At 38.5% G+C, this 10246-nt stretch overlaps 1 non-coding gene across 1 annotated transcript; it reads right to left on the bottom strand.

Moving 5' to 3' along the window:
• Nucleotides 1-4757: 4757 nt before the first annotated feature.
• Nucleotides 4758-4865, bottom strand: LOC112753426 (small nucleolar RNA R71). Its single transcript, XR_003177814.1, has one exon. It is a non-coding gene; the product is annotated as a small nucleolar RNA R71 (small nucleolar RNA).
• Between the last annotated feature and the right edge of the window lie 5381 nt (nt 4866-10246).

Here is a 10246-nt window from a genome sequence, read left to right on the forward strand (position 1 = left end):
AAGAACAAGAAGTACATGGTTTCGAATTCATCCTTGAAACTAGTTTAATTATTTTAATGTGGTGACAATATTTTTTATTTTCTGAATGAATGCTTGAACAGTGCATATGTCTTTTGAAGTTGTTGTTTAAGAATGTTAAATATGTTGGCTCTTGAAAGAATGATGAATAGGAGAAATGTTATTTGATAATCTGAAAAATCATAAAAATGATTCTTGAAGCAAGAAAAAACAGTGAATACAGAAAGCTTGCGAAAAAAAAATTAGAAAAAAAAGAAAAAGAAAAAAAGCAAGCAGAAAAAGCCAAAAGCTCTTAAAACCAAGAGGCAAGAGCAAAAAGCCAGTAACCCTTAAAACCAAAAGGAAAGGGTAATAAAAAGGATCCAAGGCTTTGAGCATCAGTGGATAGGAGGGCCTAAAGGAATAAAATCCTGGCCTAAGCGGCTAAACCAAGCTGTCCCTAACCATGTGCTTGTGGCGTGAAGGTGTCAAGTGAAAACTTGAGACTGAGCGGTTAAAGTCAAGGTCCAAAGCAAAAGAAGAGTGTGCTTAAGAACCCTGGACACCTCTAATTGGGGACTTTAGCAAAGCTAAGTCACAATCTAAAAAGTTTCACCTAGTTATGTGTCTGTGGCATTTATGTATCCGGTGGTAATATGATGAGCGGATAATTTATACGCTTTTTGGCATTGTTTTTAGTATGTTTTTAGTAGGATCTAGTTACTTTTAGGGATGTTTTCATTAGTTTTTATGTTAAATTCACATTTTTGGACTTTACTATGAGTTTGTGTGTTTTTCTGTGATTTCAGGTATTTTCTGGCTGAAATTGGGGGACTTGAGCAGAAATCAGATTCAGAGGTTGAAAAAGGACTGCTGATGCTGTTGGATTCTGACCTCCCTGCACTCAAAGTGGATTTTCTGGAGATACAGAACTCGAAATGGCGCGCTTCCAATTGCGTTGGAAAGTAGACATCCAGGGCTTTCCAGCAATATATAATAGTCCATACTTTGGCCAAGAATTGACGACGTAAACTGGCATTCAACGCCAGCCTTCTGCCCAAATCTGGCGTCCAGTGCCAGAAAAGGATCCAAAACCAGAGTTGAACGCCCAAACTGGCACAAAAACTGGCGTTCAACTCCACAAATGGCCTCTGCACGTGCAACACTCAGGCTCAGCCCAAACACACACCAAGTGGGCCCCGGAAGTGGGTTTATACATCAAATACTTACTCATGTAAACCCTAGTAGCTAGTTTATTATAAATAGGACCTCTTACTATTGTATTAGGCATCTTTGGATTACCTTATGATCCTTTGATCACGTTTTAGGGGGCTGGCCATCTCGGCCATGCCTGAACCTTCACTTATGTATTTTCATACGGTAGAGTTTCTACACTCCATAGATTAAGGTGTGGAGCTCTGCTGTTCCTCAAAGATTAATGCAAAGTACTACTGTTTTCCATTCAATTCTTCTTATTTCGCTTCTAAGATATCCATTCGCACCCAAGAACGTGATGAAGGTGATGATTATGTGTGACGCTCATCATCCTTCTCCCTTATGAATGCGTGCCTGACAAACACTTCTGTTCTACATGAATTAAGCTAGAATGAATATCTCTTAGATCTCCTAACCAGAATCTTCGTGGCGTAAGCTAGAATGATGGCGGCATTCAAGAGAATCCGGAAAGTCTAAACCTTGTCTGTGGTATTCCGAGTAGGATTCAATGATTGAATGACTGTGACGAGCTCCTAACTCGCGATTGCAGGGCGTTAGTGACAGACGCAAAAGGATAGTAAATCCTATTCCAGCATGATCGAGAACCGACAGATGAATAGCCGTGCCGTGACAGGGTGCGTGAGCATATTATTCACTGAGAGGATAAGATGAAGCCATTGACAAGGGTGATGCCTCCAGACGATTAGCTGTGCCGTGACAGGGCATTGGATCATTTTCCCGAGAGATGACCGAAAGTAGCCATTGACAGTGGTGATGTATCACATAAAGCCAGCCATGGAAAGGAGTGAGACTGATTGGATGAAGATAGCAGGAAAGCAGAGGTTCAGAGGAACGAAAAGCATCTCCATTCGCTAATCTGAAATTCCTACCAATGATTTACATAAGTACCTCTATCCCTATTCTATTATTTATTATTCGAAAACTCCATTATCAATCTATATCCGCCTGACTGAGATTTACAAGGTGACCATAGCTTGCTTCATACCAACAATCTCCGTGGGATTCGACCCTTACTCACGTAAGGTATTACTTGGACGACCCAGTGCACTTGCTGGTTAGTGGTACGAGTTGTGAAAAGTGTGATTCAGAATTTGTGCACCAAGTTTTTGGCGCCGTTGCCGGGGATTGTTCGAGTTTGGACAACTGACGGTTGATCTTGTTGCTCAGATTGGGTAACTTTCTTTTCGTTTTCTTTTCAAAAAGTTTTCAAAAATTTTTCAAAAATCTTTCAAAAATTTTTCTTCTGTTTTCGAAAAAAAAAAAATTTACTAAAAATAAAGTTTTCAAAAATAAATTATTCTATGGCTTCAAAATTTTTAAGAATGAATTCTAGTGTTTCATGAAATATGTTGATTCATATTTGGCTGTAAAGCCATACCCAAACTACTTTGGGATTGGTATTCAACTAATCACTCCAGCCCATGTAATTATATGTTGAAGCTTGACTGGCTATTAAGCCATGCCTGACCCTTTGATTGGAGCTTTAACACTAACATGGCAAGATTCCTGGAATTCATATTAAAAATTTTGGAATCCTTATTTTTTAATTTTCACAATAATTTTCGAAAAAAATTAAAAGAAAATACAAAAAATTAGAAAATCATAAAAATCAAAAATATTTTTGTGTTTCTTGTTTGAGTCTTGAGTCATATCATAAGTTTGGTGTCACTTGCATATGCATCTTGCATTTTTTCGAAAATATCATGCATTCATAGTGTTCTTCATGATCTTCAAGTTGTTCTTGGTAAGTCTTCTTGTTTGATCTTGATGATTTTTTATTTTGTTTCTTTTCATGTTTATCATATGCATTCTTGAATTCTTAGTGTCTAAGCATTAAAGAATTCTAAGTTTGGTGTCTTGCATATTTTCCTTGCATTAAAATTTTTTCAAAAATATGTTCTTGATGTTCATCTTGACATTCATAGTGTTCTTGGTGTTCATCTTGACATTCATAGCATTTTTGCATGCATCACATGTTTTGATCTAAAAATTTCATGCATTGCATATTTTTCTAGTTTTTCTCTCTCATCATAAAAATTCAAAAATCAAAAATATATCTTTCCCTTTTTCTCTCATCAAATTCGAAAATTTGAGTTGACTTTTTCAAAAATTTTTAAAATCAAGTTGTTTCTTATGAGTCAAATCAAATTTTCAATTTGAAAATCTTATCTTTTTCAAAATCTTTTTCAAAAATCAAATCTTTTTCAAATTTCTTATTTATTTTCGAAAATTTCAAAAATATTTTTCAAAAATCTTTTTCTTATTTTTATATCAAATTTTCGAAAATAACTAATCAATTAATGTTTTGATTCAAAAATTTGAAGTTTGTCACTTGGTTGTTAAGAAAGATTCAAACTTTAAGTTCTAGAATCATATCTTGTGATTTCTTATGAATCAAGTCATTAATTGTGATTTTAAAAATCAAATCTTTTTCAAAACTAATTTCTATCATATCTTTTCAAAAATATCTTCTTATCTTATCTTTTTCAAAAAGTTGGTTTCAAAATATCTTCTCTAACTTCCTATCTTCTTATCTTTTCAAAATTTGTTTCAACTAACTAACTAACTTTTTGTTTGTTTCTTAACTTTTTCAAAACTACCTAACTAATTCTCTCTTTCTAATTTTCGAAAATATCTCCCCCTTTTTCAAAGATTTCTTTTTAATTAACTAATTATTTTTATTTTTATTTTTATTTCAAAAAAATTTTTTTTCGAAAAATACTAACAAATTTTCAAAAACCAATTTTCAAAAATCACTAACTCCTTTTCAAAATAATTTTCGAAAATTATACCTCCCCCATCCTATTCTATCTATTCATTCATATCCTAACATCTCATCTCACATCTCTTCCATTCTCACAGTTGTGTTTCTTCCATTATATTACATTCTTTGTCTCCCCCTCTTCTTCCACTCACACAGGGATCCCTATACTGTGGTATAAGGGATCTCCATTATTATTATTATTTTTCTGTGCCTTCTTCTTTGTCATATGAGCAGGAGCAAGGATAAGAATATTCTTGTGGAAGCAGATCCAGAACCTGAAAGGACTCTAAAGAGAAAATTAAGAGAAGCTAAAATACAACAATCCAGAGATAACCTTTCAGAAATTTTCGAACAGGCAGAGGAGATGGCAGCCGAAAATAATAATAATGTAAGGAAGATGCTTGGTGACTTTACTGCACCTAATTCCAATTTACATGGAAGAAGCATCTCCATTCCTGCCATTGGAGCAAACTACTTTGAGCTGAAACCTCAATTAGTTTCTCTAATGCAGCAGAACTGCAAGTTTCATGGACTTCCATCTGAAGATCCTTTTCAGTTCTTAACTGAATTCTTGCAGATATGTGATACTGTTAAGACTAATGGAGTAAATCCTGAAGTCTACAGGCTCATGCTTTTCCCTTTTGCTGTAAGAGACAGAGCTAGATTATGGTTGGATTCTCAACCTAAGGACAGCCTGAACTCTTGGGATAAGCTGGTCACGGCTTTCTTAGCCAAGTACTTTCCTCCTCAAAAGCTGAGCAAGCTTAGAGCTGATGTTCAAACCTTCAGACAGAAAGAAGGTGAATCTCTCTATGAAGCTTGGGAAAGATACAAACAGTTGACCAAAAAGTGTCCTTCTGACATGCTTTCAGAATGGACCATCCTGGATATATTCTATGATGGTCTGTCTGAGTTATCTAAGATGTCATTGGATACCTCTGCAGGTGGATCCATTCACCTAAAGAAAACGCCTGCAGAAGCTCAAGAACTCATTGACATGGTTGCTAATAACCAGTTCATGTACACTTCTGAAAGGAATCCTGTGAATAATGGGACGCCTATGAAGAAGGGAGTTCTTGAAGTTGATACTCTGAATGCCATATTGGCTCAGAACAAAATATTGACTCAGCAAGTCAATATGATTTCTCAGAGTCTGCATGGAATGCAAGCTGCATCCAACAGTACTCAAGAGGCTTCTCCTGAAGAAGAAGCCTATGATCCTGAGAACCCTGCAATAGCAGAGGTGAATTACTTAGGAGAACCTTATGGAAACACCTATAACTCAACATGGAGAAATCATCCAAATTTCTCATGGAAGGATCAAAAGCCCCAACAAGGCTTTAATAATGGTGGAAGAAACAGGTTCAGCAATAGCAAGCCTTTTCCATCATCAACTCAGCAACAGACAGAGAACTCTGAACAAAATGCTTCTAATTTAGCAAATCTAGTCTCTGATCTATCTAAGGCCACTGTAAGTTTCATGAATGAAACAAGGTCTTCCATTAGAAATCTGGAAGCACAAGTGGGCCAGCTGAGTAAAAGGATCACTGAAATCCCCCCTAGTACTCTCCCAAGCAATACAGAAGAGAACCCAAAAGGAGAGTGCAAGGCCATTGACATAAGCGCCATGGCCGAACCTCTGAGGAGAGGAGAGGACGTGAATCCCAAGGAGGAAGACCTCCTGGGACGTCCAGTGATCAATAAGGAGCTTCCCTCTGAGGAACCAAAGGACTCTTAGGCTCATCTAGAGACCATAGAGATTCTATTGAACCTCCTTATGCCCTTCATGAGCTCTGATGAGTATTCCTCTTCTGAAGAGAATGAGGATGTCACTGAAAAGCAAACTGCCAAGTTTCTTGGTGCAATCATGAAGCTGAATGCCAAATTGTTTGGCATTGATGCTTGGGAAGTTGAACCTCCCTTGTTCATCAATGAACTAAGTGATCTGGATCAACTGACATTGCCTCAGAAGAGACATGATCCTGAAAAGTTCATAATATCCTGTACCATAGGCACCATGATCTTTAAGGCTCTGTGTGACCTTGGTTCAGGAATAAACCTCATGCCCCTCTCTGTAATAGAGAAACTGGGAATCTATGGGGTGCAAGCTGCTAAAATCTCATTAGAGATGGCAGACAGCTCAAGAAGACAGGCTTATGGATAAGTAGAGGACGTGTTAGTAAAGGTTGAGGGCCTTTACATCCCTGCTGATTTCATAGTCCTGGATACTGGAAAGGAAGAGGATGAATCCATCATCCTAGGAAGACCTTTTCTGGCCACAGCAAGAGCTGTGATTGATGTTGACAGAGGTGAAATAGTCCTTCAATGGAATGAGAACTCCCTTGTGTTTAAAACTCAAAGATCTCCCTCTGCAACCATGGAGAGGAAGCAGAAAAAGCTTCTCTCAAAGCAGAGTCAACCAGAGCCCCCACAGTCAAACTCTAAGTTTGGTGTTGAGAGGCCACAACCAAACTCTAAGTTTGGTGTTGAACTCCCATATCCAAACTCTAAGTTTGGTGTTGGAGAGTCTCAACAACGCTCTGCACATCTGTGAGGCTCCATGAGAGCTCACTGTCAAGCTATTGACATTAAAGAAGCGCTTGTTGGGAGGCAACCCAATGTTTATCTAATTCTTATTTTTATTGTTTTTCATGTTTTCTTAGGTTCATGATCATGTGGATTCACAAAATAAATATAAAAATTGGAAACGGAATCAAAAACAGAAGAAGAAAAATCACACCCTGGAGGAGCATCTGTCTGGCGTTCAAACGCCAGAACAGAGCATAGTTCTGGCGCTGAACGCCCAGAATGGGAGCATCCTGGCGCTGAACGCCCAGAACAAGCATGGTTCTGGCGTTCAACGCCAGAAATGGCAACAAAGGGGCATTGAACGCCCAAAATGGGCACCAACCTGGCGCTGAACGCCCAGAGTTGTGTGCAAGGGCATTTTACATGCCTAATTTGGTGCAGGGATGTAAATGCCTTGACACCTCAGGATCTGTGGACCCCACAGGATCACCTCAGGATCTGTGAACCCCACAGGATCTCCACCTTACCTCCTCATAATCCTAGTTTTTTTTTCCACATCTTCTTCTTCATCTATTCCTTCTTCTTTTGCTCGAGGGCGAGCAACATTCTAAGTTTGGTGTGGTAAAACAATTATGTAAAGGATCTATAGCTCAGTGGTAGAACATGTGGCTGCAAATCAAGAGATCCCTGAGATACCTCAGGAGATGCACCTCCCTCCACATAATTATTAGAAGCAACTGAGGATAGAAATCCCAAAAAAAAAAAAAAAATCACTAGGAATCAAGCCGCAAAGGCAAGGAAGAGACATAGAAGAGCCCAAGAACATCATTGAAACGCCATCATCACTAAGGTGGATTCATTCCTTGCTCTTACTTTCTCTGTTTTTCGTTTTCTATGTTATGTGCTTATCTATGTTTGTGTCTTCATTACATGATCATTAGTAGTTAGTAACTCTGTCTTAAAGTTATGAATGTCCTATGAATCCATCACCTCTCTTAAAATAAAAACTGTTTTAATTCAAAAGAACAAGAAGTACATGAGTTTTGAATTTATCCTTGAACTTAGTTTAATTATATTGATGTGGTGATAATGCTTCTTGTTTTCTGAATGTATGCTTGAACAGTGCATATGTCGTTTGAAGTTGTTGTTTAAGAATGTTAAATATGTTGGCTCTTGAAAGAATGATGACTAGGAGACATGTTATTTGATAATCTGAAAAATCATAAAAATGATTCTTGAAGCAAGAAAAAGCAGCAAAGAGCAAAGCTTGCAGAAAAAAAAAATATAAATAGGCGAAAAAAAAAACAAAAATAGAAAGAAAAAGCAAGCAGAAAAAGCCAAAAGCTCTTAAAACCAAGAGGCAAGAGCAAAAAGCCAATAACCCTTAAAACCAAAAGGCAAGGGCAAATAAAAAGGATCCCAAGGCTTTGAGCATCAGTGGATAGGAGGGCCTAAAGGAATAAAATCCTGGTCTAAGCGGCTAAACCAAGCTGTCCCTAACCATGTGCTTGTGGCGTGTAGGTGTCAAGTGAAAACTTGAGACTGAGCGGTTAAAGTCAAGGTCTAAAGCAAAAAAAGAGTGTGCTTAAGAACCCTGGACACCTCTAATTGGGGACTTTAGCAAAGCTGAGTCACAATCTGAAAAGGTTCACCCGATTATGTGTCTGTGGCATTTATGTATCCGGTGGTAATACTGGAAAACAAAGTGCTTAGGGCCACGGCCAAGACTCATAAAATAGCTGTGTTCAAGAATCATCATACTGAACTAGGAGAATCAATAACACTATCTGAACTCTGAGTTCCTATAGATGCCAATCATTCTGAACCTCAATGGATAAAGTGAGACGCCAAAACTATTCAAGAGGCAAAAAGCTATAAGTCCCGCTCATATGATTGAAGCTATGTTTCATTGATAGTTTGGAATTTATAGTATGTTCTATTCTTTTTATCCTATTTTGATTTTCAGTTGCTTGGGGACAAGCAACAATTTAAGTTTGGTGTTGTGATGAGCGGATAGTTTATACGCTTTTTGGCATTGTTTTTAGTATGTTTTTAGTAGGATCTAGTTACTTTTAGGGATGTTTTCATTAGTTTTTATGTTAAATTCACATTTCTGGACTTTACTATGAGTTTGTGTGTTTTTCTGTGATTTCAGGTATTTTCTGGCTGAAATTGAGGGACTTGAGCAGAAATCAGATTCAGAGGTTGAAAAAGGACTTCTGATGCTGTTGGATTCTGACCTCCCTGTACTCAAAGTGAATTTTCTGGAGATACAGAACTCCAAATGGCGCGCTTCTAATTGCGTTGGAAAGTAGACATCCAGGGCTTTCCAGCAATATATAATAGTCCATACTTTGGCCAAGAATTGACGACGTAAACTGGCGTTCAACGCCAGCCTTCTGCCCAAATCTGGCGTCCAGCGCCAGAAAAGGATCCAAAACCAGAGTTGAACGCCCAAACTGGCACAAAAACTGGCGTTCAACTCCACAAATGGCCTCTGCACGTGCAACACTCAGGCTCAGCCCAAACACACACCAAGTGGGCCCCGGAAGTGGATTTATACATCAAATACTTACTCATGTAAACCCTAGTAGCTAGTTTATTATAAATAGGACCTCTTACTATTGTATTAGGCATCTTTGGATTACCTTATGATCCTTTGATCACGTTTTAGGGGGCTGGCCATCTCGGCCATGCCTGAACCTTCACTTATGTATTTTCATACGGTAGAGTTTCTACACTCCATAGATTAAGGTGTGGAGCTCTGCTGTTCCTCAAAGATTAATGCAAAGTACTACTGTTTTCCATTCAATTCTTCTTATTTCGCTTCTAAGATATCCATTCGCACCCAAGAACGTGATGAAGGTGATGATTATGTGTGACGCTCATCATCCTTCTCCCTTATGAATGCGTGCCTGACAAACACTTCTGTTCTACATGAATTAAGCTAGAATGAATATCTCTTAGATCTCCTAACCAGAATCTTCGTGGCGTAAGCTAGAATGATGGCGGCATTCAAGAGAATCTGGAAAGTCTAAACCTTGTCTGTGGTATTCCGAGTAGGATTCAATGATTGAATGACTGTGACGAGCTCCTAACTCGCGATTGCAGGGCATTAGTGACAGACGCAAAAGGATAGTAAATCCTATTCCAGCATGATCGAGAACCGACAGATGAATAGCCGTGCCGTGACAGGGTGCGTGAGCATATTATTCACTGAGAGGATAAGATGAAGCCATTGACAAGGGTGATGCCTCCAGACGATTAGCCGTGCCGTGACAGGGCATTGGATCATTTTCCCGAGAGATGACCGAAAGTAGCCATTGACAGTGGTGATGTATCACATAAAGCCAGCCATGGAAAGGAGTGAGACTGATTGGATGAAGATAGCAGGAAAGCAGAGGTTCAGAGGAACGAAAAGCATCTCCATTCGCTAATCTGAAATTCCTACCAATGATTTACATAAGTACCTCTATCCCTATTCTATTATTTATTATTCGAAAACTCCATTATCAATCTATATCCGCCTGACTGAGATTTACAAGCTGACCATAGCTTGCTTCATACCAACAATCTCCGTGGGATTCGACCCTTACTCACGTAAGGTATTACTTGGACGACCCAGTGCACTTGCTGGTTAGTGGTACGAGTTGTGAAAAGTGTGATTCACAATTTGTGCACCATAATACTGGAAAACAAAGTGCTTAGGGCCACGACCAA

This window comes from Arachis hypogaea, chromosome 15 (genome assembly GCF_003086295.3).
Source record: "Arachis hypogaea cultivar Tifrunner chromosome 15, arahy.Tifrunner.gnm2.J5K5, whole genome shotgun sequence".
Taxonomy (NCBI): Eukaryota; Viridiplantae; Streptophyta; class Magnoliopsida; order Fabales; family Fabaceae; genus Arachis; species Arachis hypogaea.